This window comes from Bombina bombina, chromosome 3 (genome assembly GCF_027579735.1).
Source record: "Bombina bombina isolate aBomBom1 chromosome 3, aBomBom1.pri, whole genome shotgun sequence".
In the NCBI taxonomy this organism is placed as follows: Eukaryota; Metazoa; Chordata; class Amphibia; order Anura; family Bombinatoridae; genus Bombina; species Bombina bombina.
This window is the reverse complement of record NC_069501.1, coordinates 597,804,363-597,817,804: the sequence shown is the minus strand read 5'-3', so window position 1 is coordinate 597,817,804 and position 13,442 is coordinate 597,804,363. Positions and strand designations below refer to the sequence as shown.

Here is a 13,442-nt window from a genome sequence, read left to right as displayed (position 1 = left end):
ACAACCTATTTGAAAACCATGCAAAAAGCCTAAGAAACGCCAATACGTTTCCATGAAGGAAGGAAAGGTAGTAATGCAATTTCCTAAATACAGATGCTGTGGAAATAATGCATTCAAAACCCATGAGTTTTAACCATTTACAAACATCAGTGTTTAATTGAATTAGAAGAACAATGAATATGAAGTCAAAACCTTCCTAAATTGAATTCACGGTTTTTGCATTGAAAATAAGAATGGACTGGAATAGGCCAAATTATTTGTTATTCCACAGACACAAAAGCATTTAACAGGTGTGTAAATATGGATTAATTAATTACATTGTCTCTGCATAAATATCAACTTAAAGTGACATGATATTCAGAAAATGGCTCTGTTCTATCTAAAATTGAATATTTCAAAATGTAGTTCAGGCCTTTGTTTTGTTCTGTTTGTTAATTTTTTTTTAATTGGATGTTCCTCTGCTGAATAAACCAGTATTATTGTGTGGGAGTGGCCCCTGACAGCCAGTGAGCAGTATAGCATTTCCTGATAGTTTGTCCTTTAATTCTAATAGCTTTTACTTAACCCCTTTTTTATAACAAAAAAAATGGCTGAAAAATAAACTCAATTAAAATCCGGGAGAAGCAGTTTTATGTGCCAATTTAATAATGTATCAGTACTGATCAAGTATGACGTCTTCCGTGACCCATAGAGAAAGCACTCTGACAAGATTCTATTTGGCTGTATCACACATCTAATCTTACGTGAAACAAATAAACATTTAGAACAGGGAAGGCTGGTTCTACTGCAGGTAATTAAACACCTGAGGCGGTGCTGAAATGCTATTAAAGTGACAGTAAACAGTAAAGTTTAATTATGTGTAATTGTATTAAAGGACAACTCAATGCAGTAGAATTGCATAACTAACAAGTGCAGAATAAAAAGACAAGACAATAACACTTTGAATTTCAAATAAGCAGCAGATTTTTTTTCTGACAAATTAATTTTTTCTCCCATTTTCCAGCCCCCTTTATCATGTGATAGACATCAGCCATTCACAGACTAGTATATGTATACCCTGTGAGCTTGTGCATATGCTCAGTAGGATCTTGTTCCACAGAAAGTGGGAATATAACAAGATTGTGCATCATTTGATAATGGAAGTAAATTAGTAAAGTATGTTAAAACTGCATGCTCTATCTGAATCATAAAAGTTTATCCTGACTTGAAAGTCCCTTTAAATAGGGTGGCCAAATTGTCGCTTTAAAACAGGACACATAGGAAAAATACATATGTCAGGGCTGTTTTGAATAATGTTCCATTATCTGAAAACCTATTTTTCAGATGTGTCCTGTTTTAAAGCAGCAACCTACTATTAAAGCAAATTAGCAATAAACTTGCATTATTTATTTTGCCTCCATTCCTCTATTTAAGTCTTATCAAGAGTTTTTCCGATTCTAAGAACCCCTAATGCCCCTGGAAGGCTTCACAAACCTAACCCTACCAAATATTTGTCCCTAATTGGCTTCAGCAGAGATGATAAAAGTTAAGAACGACAAAACAATAGAGATTAAGTAACTGTGACTTGATGTGTACACCAAAATAAAATGTCCCTATTGGCTCCTCCAATTAAAGCAAGTGGTGGGCGGGAATTGGCTATCAAAAAACAACTGCAGCAAACACGGCGATAAGGCAATTCCAAACATTTTAAAATGGAAAAAACATAATTTATGTAAGAACTTACCTGATAAATTAATTTTTTTCATATTGGCAAGAGTCCATGAGCTAGTGATATATGGGATATACAATCCTACCAGGAGGGGCAAAGTTTCCCAAACCTCAAAATGTCTATAAATACACCCCTCACCACACCCACAATTCAGTTTAACGAATAGCCAAGTAGTGGGGTGATAAAGAAAGGAGTAAAAAGCATCAACAAAGGAATTTGGAAATAATTGTGCTTCATACAAAAAAAAATCATAACCACCATAAAAAAGGGTGGGCCTCATGGACTCTTGCCAATATGAAAGAAATTAATTTATCAGGTAAATTCTTACATAAATTATGTTTTCTTTCATGTTGGCAAGAGTCCATGAACTAGTGACATATGGGATAGCAATACCCAAGATGTGGAACTCCACGCAAGAGTCACTAGAGAGGGAGGGATAAAACAAAAACAGCCATTTTTCGCTAAAAAAATTCATCCACAACCCAAAATATAAGTTTATTCTCATAAATGAAAAGAAAAACTTAAAACATAAGCAGAAGAATCAAACTGAAACAGCTGCCTGAAGAACTTTTCTACCAAAAATTGCTTCCGAAGAAGAAAATACATAAAAACAGTAGAATTTAGTAAATGTATGCAAAAAAGACCAAGTTGCTGCTTTGCAAATCTGATCAACTGAAGCTTCATTCTTAAAAGCCCACGAAGTGGAGACTGATCTAGTAGAATGAGCTGTAATTCTCTGAGGCGGGGCATGACCCGACTCCAAATAAGCTTGATAAATCAAAAGCTTTAACCACGAAGCCAAAGAAACAGCAGAAGCCTTCTGACCTTTCCTAGAACCAGAAAAGATAACAAATAGACTAGAAGTCTTCCTGAAATCTCTAGTAGCTTCAACGTAATATTTCAAAGCTATTACCACATCCAAAGAATGTAAGGATCTCTCCAAAGAATTCTTAGGATTAGGACACAAGGAAGGGACAACAATTTCTCTATTAATGTTGTTAGAATTCACAACCTTAGGTAAGCATTTAAATGAAGTCTGCAAAACCCCCTTATCCTGATGAAAAATCAGAAAAAGGAGATTCACAAGAGAGCGGATAATTCAGAAACTCTTCTAGCAGAAGAGATGGCCAAAAGAAACAAAACTTTCCAAGAAAGTAGTTTAATGTCCAAAGAATGCATAGGCTCAAACGGAGGAGCCTGTAAAGCCTTCAAAACTAAATTAAGACTCCAAGGAGGAGAGATTGATTTAATGACAGGCTTGATACGAACCAAAGCCTGCACAAAACAATGAATATCAGGAAGTTTTGCAATTTTTCTGTGAAATAAAACAGAAAGAGCAGAGATTTGTCCTTTCAAGGAACTTGCAGACAAACCTTTATCCAAACCATCTTGAAGAAACTGTAAAATTCTAGGAATTCTAAAAGAATGCCAAGAGAATTTATGAGAACACCATCAAATGTAAGTATTCCAAACTCGATAATAAATCTTTCTAGAAACAGATTTACGAGCCTGTAACATAGTATTAATCACTGAGTCAGAGAAAACATAATTTATGTAAGAACTTACCTGATAAATTCATTTCTTTCATATTAGCAAGAGTCCATGAGCTAGTGACGTATGGGATATACATTCCTACCAGGAGGGGCAAAGTTTCCCAAACCTTAAAATGCCTATAAATACACCCCTCACCACACCCACAATTCAGTTTAACGAATAGCCAAGAAGTGGGGTGATAAGAAAAAAGTGCGAAAGCATATAAAATAAGGAATTGGAATAATTGTGCTTTATACAAAAAAATCATAACCACCACAAAAAAGGGCGGGCCTCATGGACTCTTGCTAATATGAAAGAAATGAATTTATCAGGTAAGTTCTTACATAAATTATGTTTTCTTTCATGTAATTAGCAAGAGTCCATGAGCTAGTGACGTATGGGATAATGACTACCCAAGATGTGGATCTTTCCACGCAAGAGTCACTAGAGAGGGAGGGATAAAATAAAGACAGCCAATTCCTGCTGAAAATAATCCACACCCAAAATAAAGTTTAATGAAAAACATAAACAGAAGATTCAAACTGAAACCGCTGCCTGAAGTACTTTTCTACCAAAAACTGCTTCAGAAGAAGAAAATACATCAAAATGGTAGAATTTAGTAAAAGTATGCAAAGAGGACCAAGTTGCTGCTTTGCAAATCTGATCAACCGAAGCTTCATTCCTAAACGCCCAGGAAGTAGAAACTGACCTAGTAGAATGAGCTGTAATCCTTTGAGGCGGATTTTTACCCGACTCGACATAGGCATGATGAATTAAAGATTTCAACCAAGATGCCAAAGAAATGGCAGAAGCTTTCTGGCCTTTTCTAGAACCAGAAAAGATAACAAATAGACTAGAAGTCTTTCGGAAAGACTTAGTAGCTTCAACATAATATTTCAAAGCTCTAACAACATCCAAAGAATGCAACGATTTCTCCTTAGAATTCTTAGGATTAGGACATAATGAAGGAACCACAATTTCTCTACTAATGTTGTTGGAATTCACAACCTTAGGTAAAAATTCAAAAGAAGTTCGCAACACCGCCTTATCCTGATGAAAAATCAGAAAAGGAGACTCACAAGAAAGAGCAGATAATTAAGAGACTCTTCTGGCAGAAGAGATCGCCAAAAGGAACAAAACTTTCCAAGAAAGTAATTTAATGTCCAATGAATGCATAGGTTCAAGCGGAGGAGCTTGAAGAGCCCCCAGAACCAAATTCAAACTCCAAGAAGGAGAAATTGACTTAATGACAGGTTTTATACGAACCAAAGCTTGTACAAAACAATGAATATCAGGAAGATTAGCAATCTTTCTGTGAAAAAGAACAGAAAGAGCAGAGATTTGTCCTTTCAAAGAACTTGCGGATAAACCTTTATCTAAACCATCCTGAAGAAACTGTAAAATTCTCGGAATTCTAAAAGAATGCCAAGAAAAATGATGAGAAAGACACCAAGAAATATAAGTCTTCCAGACTCTATAATATATCTCTCTGGATAGAGATTTACGAGCCTGTAACATAGTATTAATCACAGAGTCAGAGAAACCTCTTTGACCAAGAATCAAGCGTTCAATCTCCATACCTTTAAATTTAAGGATTTGAGATCCTGATGGAAAAAAGGACCTTGCGACAGAAGGTCTGGTCTTAGCGGAAGAGTCCACGGATGGCAAGAGGCCATCCGGACAAGATCCGCATACCAAAACCTGTGAGGCCATGCCGGAGCTACCAGCAGAACAAACGAGCATTCCTTCAGAATCTTGGAGATTACTCTTGGAAGAAGAACTAGAGGCGGAAAGATATAGGCAGGATGATACTTCCAAGGAAGTGATAATGCATCCACTGCTTCCGCCTGAGGATCCCGGGATCTGGACAGATACCTGGGAAGTTTCTTGTTTAGATGAGACGCCATCAGATCTATTTCTGGAAGCTCCCACATTTGAACAATCTGAAGAAATACCTCTGGGTGAAGAGACCATTCGCCCGGATGCAACGTTTGGCGACTGAGATAATCCGCTTCCCAATTGTCTATACCTGGGATATGAACCGCAGAGATTAGACAGGAGCTGGATTCCGCCCAAACCAGAATTCGAGATACTTCTTTCATAGCCAGAGGACTGTGAGTCCCTCCTTGATGATTGATGTATGCCACAGTTGTGACATTGTCTGTCTGAAAACAAATGAACGATTCTCTCTTCAGAAGAGGCCAAGACTGAAGAGCTCTGAAAATTGCACGGAGTTCCAAAATATTGATCGGTAATCTCACCTCCTGAGATTCCCAAACTCCTTGTGCCGTCAGAGATTCCCACACAGCTCCCCAACCTGTGAGACTTGCATCTGTTGAAATTACAGTCCAGGTCGGAAGAACAAAAGAAGCCCCCTGAATTAAACGATAGTGATCTGTCCACCACGTTAGAGAGTGTCGTACAATCGGTTTTAAAGATATTAATTGAGATATCTTTGTGTAATCCCTGCACCATTGATTCAGCATACAGAGCTGAAGAGGTCGCATGTGAAAACGAGCAAAGGGGATCGCGTCCGATGCAGCAGTCATAAGACCTAGAATTTCCATGCATAAGGCTACCGAAGGGAATGATTGTGACTGAAGGTTTCGACAAGCTGAAATCAATTTTAAACGTCTCTTGTCTGTCAAAGACAGAGTCATGGACACTGAATCTATCTGGAAACCCAGAAAGGTTACCCTTGTCTGAGGAATCAATTAACTTTTTAGTGAATTGATCCTCCAACCATGATCTTGAAGAAACAACACAAGTCGATTCGTATGAGATTCTGCTAAATGTAAAGACTGAGCAAGTACCAAGATATCGTCCAAATAAGGAAATACCACAATACCCTGTTCTCTGATTACAGACAGAAGGGCACCGAGAACCTTTGTAAAAATTCTTGGAGCTGTAGCTAGGCCAAACGGCAGAGCCACAAACTGGTAATGCTTGTCCAGAAAAGAGAATCTCAGGAACTGATAATGATCTGGATGAATCGGAATATGCAGATATGCATCCTGTAAATCTATTGTGGACATATAATGCCCTTGCTGAACAAAAGGCAAGATAGTCCTTACAGTTACCATTTTGAACGTTGGTATCCTTACATAACGATTCAATATTTTTAGATCCAGAACTGGTCTGAAGGAATTCTCCTTCTTTGGTACAATGAAGAGATTGGAATAAAACCCCATCCCCTGTTCCAGAACTGGAACTGGCATAATTACTCCAGCCAACTCTAGATCTGAAACACATTTCAGAAATGCTTGAGCTTTCACTGGATTTACTGGGACACGGGAAAGAAAAAATCTCTTTGCAGGAGGTCTTATCTTGAAACCAATTCTGTACCCTTCTGAAACAATGTTCTGAATCCAAAGATTGTGAACAGAATTGATCCAAATTTCTTTGAAAAAACGTAACCTGCCCCCTACCAGCTGAGCTGGAATGAGGGCCGCACCTTCATGTGGACTTAGAAGCTGGCTTTGCTTTTCTAGAAGGCTTGGATTTATTCCAGACTGGAGATGGTTTCCAAACTGAAACTGCTCCTGAGGATGAAGGATCAGGCTTTTGTTCTTTGTTGAAACGAAAGGAACGAAAACGATTATTAGCCCTGTTTTTACCCTTAAATTTTTTATCCTGTGGTAAAAAAGTTCCTTTCCCACCAGTAACAGTTGAGATAATAGAATCCAACTGAGAACCAAATAATTTGTTACCCTGGAAAGAAATGGAAAGTAGAGTTGATTTAGAAGACATATCAGCATTCCAAGTTTTAAGCCATAAAGCTCTTCTAGCTAAAATAGCTAGAGACATAAACCTGACATCAACTCTGATAATATCAAAAATGGCATCACAGATAAAATTATTAGCATGTTGAAGAAGAATAATAATATTATGAGAATCATGATCTGTTACTTGTTGCGCTAAAGTTTCCAACCAAAAAGTTGAAGCTGCAGCAACATCAGCCAATGATATAGCAGGTCTAAGAAGATTACCTGAACACAGATAAGCTTTTCTTAGAAAGGATTCAATTTTCCTATCTAAAGGATCCTTAAACGAAGTACCATCTGACGTAGGAATAGTAGTACGTTTAGCAAGGGTAGAAATAGCCCCATCAACTTTAGGGATTTTGTCCCAAAATTCTAATCTGTCAGACGGCACAGGATATAATTGCTTAAAACGTTTAGAAGGAGTAAATGAATTACCCAAATTATTCCATTCTCTGGAAATTACTTCAGAAATAGCACCAGGAACAGGAAAAACTTCTGGAATAACCACAGGAGATTTAAAGACCTTATCTAAACGTTTAGATTTAGTATCAAGAGGACCAGAATCCTCAATTTCTAAAGCAATTAGTACTTCTTTAAGTAAAGAACGAATAAATTCAATTTTAAATAAATATGAAGATTTATCAGCATCAATCTCTGAGACAGAATCCTCTGAATCAGAAGAGTCATTAGAATCAGAATGATGATGTTCATTTAAAAATTCATCTGTATAAAGAGAAGTTTTAAAAGATTTTTTATGTTTACTAGAAGGAGGAATAACAGACATAGCCTTCTTGATGGATTCAGAAACAAAATCTCTTATGTTATCAGGAACATTCTGAACATTAGATGTTGATGGAACTGCAACAGGTAATGGTACATTACTAAAGGAAATATTATCTGCATTAACAAGTTTGTCATGACAATTAATACAAACAACAGCTGGAGGAATAGCTACCAAAAGTTTACAGCAGATACACTTAGCTTTGGTAGTTCCAGCACCAGACAGCGATTTTCCTGAAGTATCTTCTGACTCAGATGCAACGTGAGACATCTTGCAATATGTAAGAGAAAAAACAACATATAAAGCAAAATTGATCAAATTCCTTAAATGACAGTTTCAGGAATGGGAAAAAATGCCAGTGAACAAGCTTCTAGCAACCAGAAGCAATAAATAATGAGACTTAAATAATGTGGAGACAAAAGCGACGCCCATATTTTTTTAGCGCCAAATAAGACGCCCACATTATTTGGCGCCTAAATGCTTTTGGCGCCAAAAATGACGCCACGTCCGGAACGCCGACATTTTTTGGCGCAAAAGAACGTAAAAAATGACGCAACTTCCGGCGACACGTATGACGCCGGAAACAGAAAAGATTTTTTGCGCCAAAAAAGTCTGCGCCAAGAATGACGCAATAAAATGAAGCATTTTCAGCCCCCGCGAGCCTAACAGCCCACAGGGAAAAAAGTCAAATCTTTAAGGTAAGAAAAATATTTGATTCAAATGCATTATCCCAAATATGAAACTGACTGTCTGAAAATAAGGAATGTTGAACATCCTGAGTCAAGGCAAATAAATGTTTGAATACAAACCAGTACTGAAACGAAAATCAGCAGAGGTAATGGTATATTTATAAGAGTATATCGTCAGGTAAGAGATGAATCTCTACGACCGATAACAGAGAACCTATGAAATAGACCCCGTAGAAGGAGATCATTGAATTCAAACAGGCAATACTCTCCTCACATCCCTCTGACATTCACTGCACGCTGAGAGGAAAACCGGGCTCCAACCTGCTGCGGAGCGCATATCAACGTAGAATCTAGCACAAACTTACTTCACCACCTCCATAGGAGGCAAAGTTTGTAAAACTGAATTGTGGGTGTGGTGAGGGGTGTATTTATAGGCATTTTAAGGTTTGGGAAACTTTGCCCCTCCTGGTAGGAATGTATATCCCATACGTCACTAGCTCATGGACTCTTGCTAATTACATGAAAGAAACCTCTATGACTAAGCACTAAGCGTTCAATTTCCATACCTTCAAATTTAATGATTTGAGATCCTGATGGAAAAACAGACCTTGAGATAAAAAAGGTCTGGCCTTAATGGAAGTGGCCAAGGTTGGCAACTGGACATCCGAACAAGATCCGCATACCAAAACCTGTGAGGCCATGCTGGAGCCACCAGCAGCACAAACGATTGCTCCATGATGATTTTGGAGATCACTCTTGGAAGAAGAACTAGAGGCGGGAAAATATAAGCAGGTTGGGAACACCAAGGAAGTGTCAATGCATCCACTGCTTCTGCCTGAGGATCCCTGGACCTGGACAGGTACCTGGGAAGTTTTTTGTTTATATGAGATGCCATCAGATCTATTTCTGGAGGTCCCCACATCTGAACAATTTGAGTAAACACATCTGGGTGGAGAGGCCAATCCGCTTACCAATTGTCTATACCTGGGATATGAACCGCAGAAATTAGACAGGAGCTGGATTCCGCCCAAACAACTATCCAAGATACTTCTTTCATAGCTTGAGGACTGTGAGTTCCACCATGATGATTGACATATGCCACAGTTGTGATATTGTCTGTCTGAAAACAAATGAACGGTTCTCTCTTCAACAGAGGCCAAAACTGAAGAGCCCTGAGAATCGCACAGAGTTCCAAAATATTGATTGGTAATCTCGCCTCTTGAGATTTCCAAACCCCTTGTGCTGTCAGAGATCCCCAAACAGCTCCCCAACCTGAAAGACTCTCATCTGTTGTGATCACAGTCCAGGTTGGCCGAACAAAAGAGGCCCCTAAAATTATACAATGGTGATCTAACCACCAAGTTAGAGAAAGTCGAACATTGGGATTTAAGGATATTAATTGTGATATCCTTGTATAATCCCTGCACCATTGGTTCAGCATTCAAAGCTGGAGAGGTCTCATATGAAAACGAGCAAAGGGGATCGCGTCCGATGCTGCAGTCATAAGACCTAAAACTTCCATGCACATAGCTACTGAAGGGAATGACTGAGACTGAAGGTTCCGACAGGCTGCAACCAATTTCAAATGTCTCTTGTCTGTTAGAGACAAAGTCATTGACACTGAATCTATCTGGAAACCTAAAAAGGTTACCTTTGTCTGAGGAATCAAATAACTTTTTGGTAAATTGATCCTCCAACCATGTCTTTGAAGAAACAACACTAGTTGATTCGTGTGAGATTCTGCAGAACGTAAAGACTGAGCGAGTACCAAGATATCGTCCAAATAAGGAAATGCCGCAATACCCCACTCTCTGATTACAGAGAGTAGGGCACCTAGAACCTTTGAAAAGATTCTTGGAGCCGTTGCTAGGCCAAAAGGAAGAGAAACAAATTGGTAATGCTTGTTTAGAAAAGAGAATCTCAGGAACTGATCGTGATCTGGATGAATCGGAATATGAAGATATGCATCCTGTAAGTCTATTGTGGACATATAATGCCCTTGCTGAACAAAAGGCAGAATAGTCCTTATAGTTACCATTTTGAAAGTTGGTACTCTTACATATCGATTCAAAATCTATAGATCCAAAACTGGTCTGAATGAATTTTCTTTCTTTCTTTGGGACAATGAATAGATTTGAATAAAACCCCAGACCCTGTTCCTGAAACGGAACTGGCATGATTACCCCTGATAACTCCAGGTCTGAAACAGACTTCAGGAAAGCCTGAGCCTTTACTGGGTTTGCCGGAATGCGTGAGAGAAAAAATCTTCTCACAGGCGGTCTTACTCTGAATTGATCCAAACATCTTTGAAAAATTTTAATCTGACCCCTACAAGCTGAGCTGGAATGAGGGCCGCACCTTCATGCGGACTTGGGGGCTGGTTTTGATCTCTTAAATGGCTTGGATTTATTCCAATTTGAAGAAGGCTTCCAACTGGAAGCAGATTCCTTGGGGGAAGGATTAGGTTTCTGTTCCTTATTTTGTCGAAAGGAACGAAAACGGTTGGAAGCTTTAGATTTACCCTTAGGTCTTTTATCCTGAGGCAAAAAAACCTCCCTTCCCCCTAGTGACAGTTGAAATTATTGAATCCAACTGAGAACCAAATAATTTATTACCTTGGAAAAAAAGAGATAGCATACTGGACTTAGAAGTCATATCAGCATTCCAAGATTTGAGCCACAAAGCTCTTCTAGCTAAAATAGCTAAAGACATAGATCTAACATCAATTTTGATAATATCAAAAATGGCATCACAAATGAAATTATTAGCATGTTGAATCAATTTAACAAATGCTAGACAAATCATGATCCGATACTTGCTGCGCTAAAGTTTCCAACCAAAAAGTTGAAGCAGCTGCAACATCAGCCAAAGAAATTGCAGGCCTAAGAAGATGACCTGAATATAAATAAGATTTCCTTAGATAATATTCAAGTTTCTAAAGGATCTTTAAAAGAAGTACTATCTTCCGTAGGAATAGTAGTACGTTTAGCAAGAGTAGAGATAGCCCCATCAACTTTGGGGATCTTTTCCCAAAACTCCAATCTAACTGCTGGCAAAGGATACAATTTTTTAAACTTGAAGAAGGAATAAAAGAAGTACCAGGCCTATTCCATTCCTTAGAAATCATATCAGAAATAGCACCAGGAACTGGAAAAACCTCTGGAATAACCACAGGAGGTTTATAAACAGAATTTTTAATATCAAGAGGATTAGTTTCCTCCATATCTAATGTAATCAACACTTCTTTTAACAAATAATGAATATACTCCATTTTAAATAAATAAGAGGATTTGTCAGTGTCAATATCTGAGGCAGGATCTTTTGAATCAGATAGATCCTCATCAGAGAAGGATAATTCAGTATGTTGCTGGTCATTTGAAATTTCATCAACCTTATGAGAAGTTTTAAAAGACCATTTACGTTTATTAGAAGGCAGAATGGCAGACAAAGCCTTCTGAATAGAATCAGAAATAAATTCTTTTAAATTTACAGGTATATCGTGTGCATTAGATGTTGAGGGAACAGCAACAGGTAATAAACTACTACTGATGGATACATTCTCTGCATATAAAAGTTTATCATGACAACTATTACAAACCACAGCTGGAGGTATAACCTTCACAAATGTACAACAAATGCACTTAGCTTTGGTAGAACTGTTATCAGGCAGCAGGGATCCAACAGTGATTTCTGAGACAGGATCAGATTGAGACATCTTGCAAATGTAAGAGAAAAAAACAACATATAAAGCAAAATTATCAATTTCCTTATATGGCAGTTTCAGGAATGGGAAAAAATGCAAACAGCATAGCCCTCTGACATAGAAAAAAGGCAGGAGGAAAAAAAGAATGGGGACTTAATTAATGAAAATATTTGGCGCCAAGTATGACGCACAACAAACAGAAAAAATATTTTTTATCGTCAAAAACGTCCGGAAACGACACACTCGCGTCATAGATGACGCAACCTTGTGAAAGGACCCGGCGTCAACTAAGATGCTGGAAATGGCGAATTTGCGTCAACGAACGTAACTTCGTGCCAAAAAAAATCTTGCAATTAACTTTAGCATTTTGTGCCCTCGTAAGCCTAATTCTGCCCGCGAATTTGAAAATGACAGTCAATTGAAAAAAGACTATACCCCAGGTAAGAAATACATTTTCCTAAAAAATGCATTTCCCAGATATGAAACTGACAGTCTGCAAAAGGAAATATACTGAAACCTGAATCATGGCAAATATACGTACAATACATAATTTTAGAACTTTATATAAATACATAAAGTGCCAAACCATAGCTGAGAGTGTCTTAAAGGGACACTGTACCCAATTATTTTCTTTTGTAATTCAGAAAGAGCATGCAATTTTAAGCAACTTTCTAATTTACTCCTATTATCAATTTTTCTTCGTTCTGTTGCTATCATTATTTGAAAAAGAAGGCATCTAAGCTTTTTTTTTGGTTTTAGTACTCTGGACAGCACTTTTTATTGGTGGATGAATTTATCCACCAATCAGCAAGGACAACCCAGGTTGTTCACCAAAAATGGGCCGGCATCTAAACTTACATTCTTGCACTTCAAATAAAGATATGTGTGAAAACGTGGTTTAGAAAGGAGCGCCAAATCTTGGCGAGGTCTGGTGCGGTATAGGTGTGAAAATATGGTATTCTGTCTGAAAAAATGTATAGCGCTATAGCTCAGCTACAATTATGGTAGTTGTGCTGTATAGATGTGTAGGTTTTGATATCTAGATATAAGATCTAAGAGTGGCACAGTTGATACATAAAAGCATTTAATACATATTAAACATATAAAACAAGGGTGTCGTTTAAAATATATTTTAACAGAACGGCAAGAAATAATGTGTAAAAACACATAAACACATAAATATCTATAAAAACACGCGTGTTTTGCTTTTTAGCTGTATGTATAATGTCTCATAAAGTTCGTCTCATATATAGTTGTGTTGGCA

The 13,442-nt window shown here is 37.7% G+C and overlaps 1 protein-coding gene across 2 annotated transcripts in view; it reads right to left on the bottom strand.

The window, feature by feature from the left end:
- The window catches only part of LOC128653727 (NIPA-like protein 3), an 80,308-nt gene that overhangs the window by 47,084 nt on the left and 19,782 nt on the right, over nt 1–13,442 (bottom strand). The gene's annotated exons all lie outside the window — the stretch shown is intronic.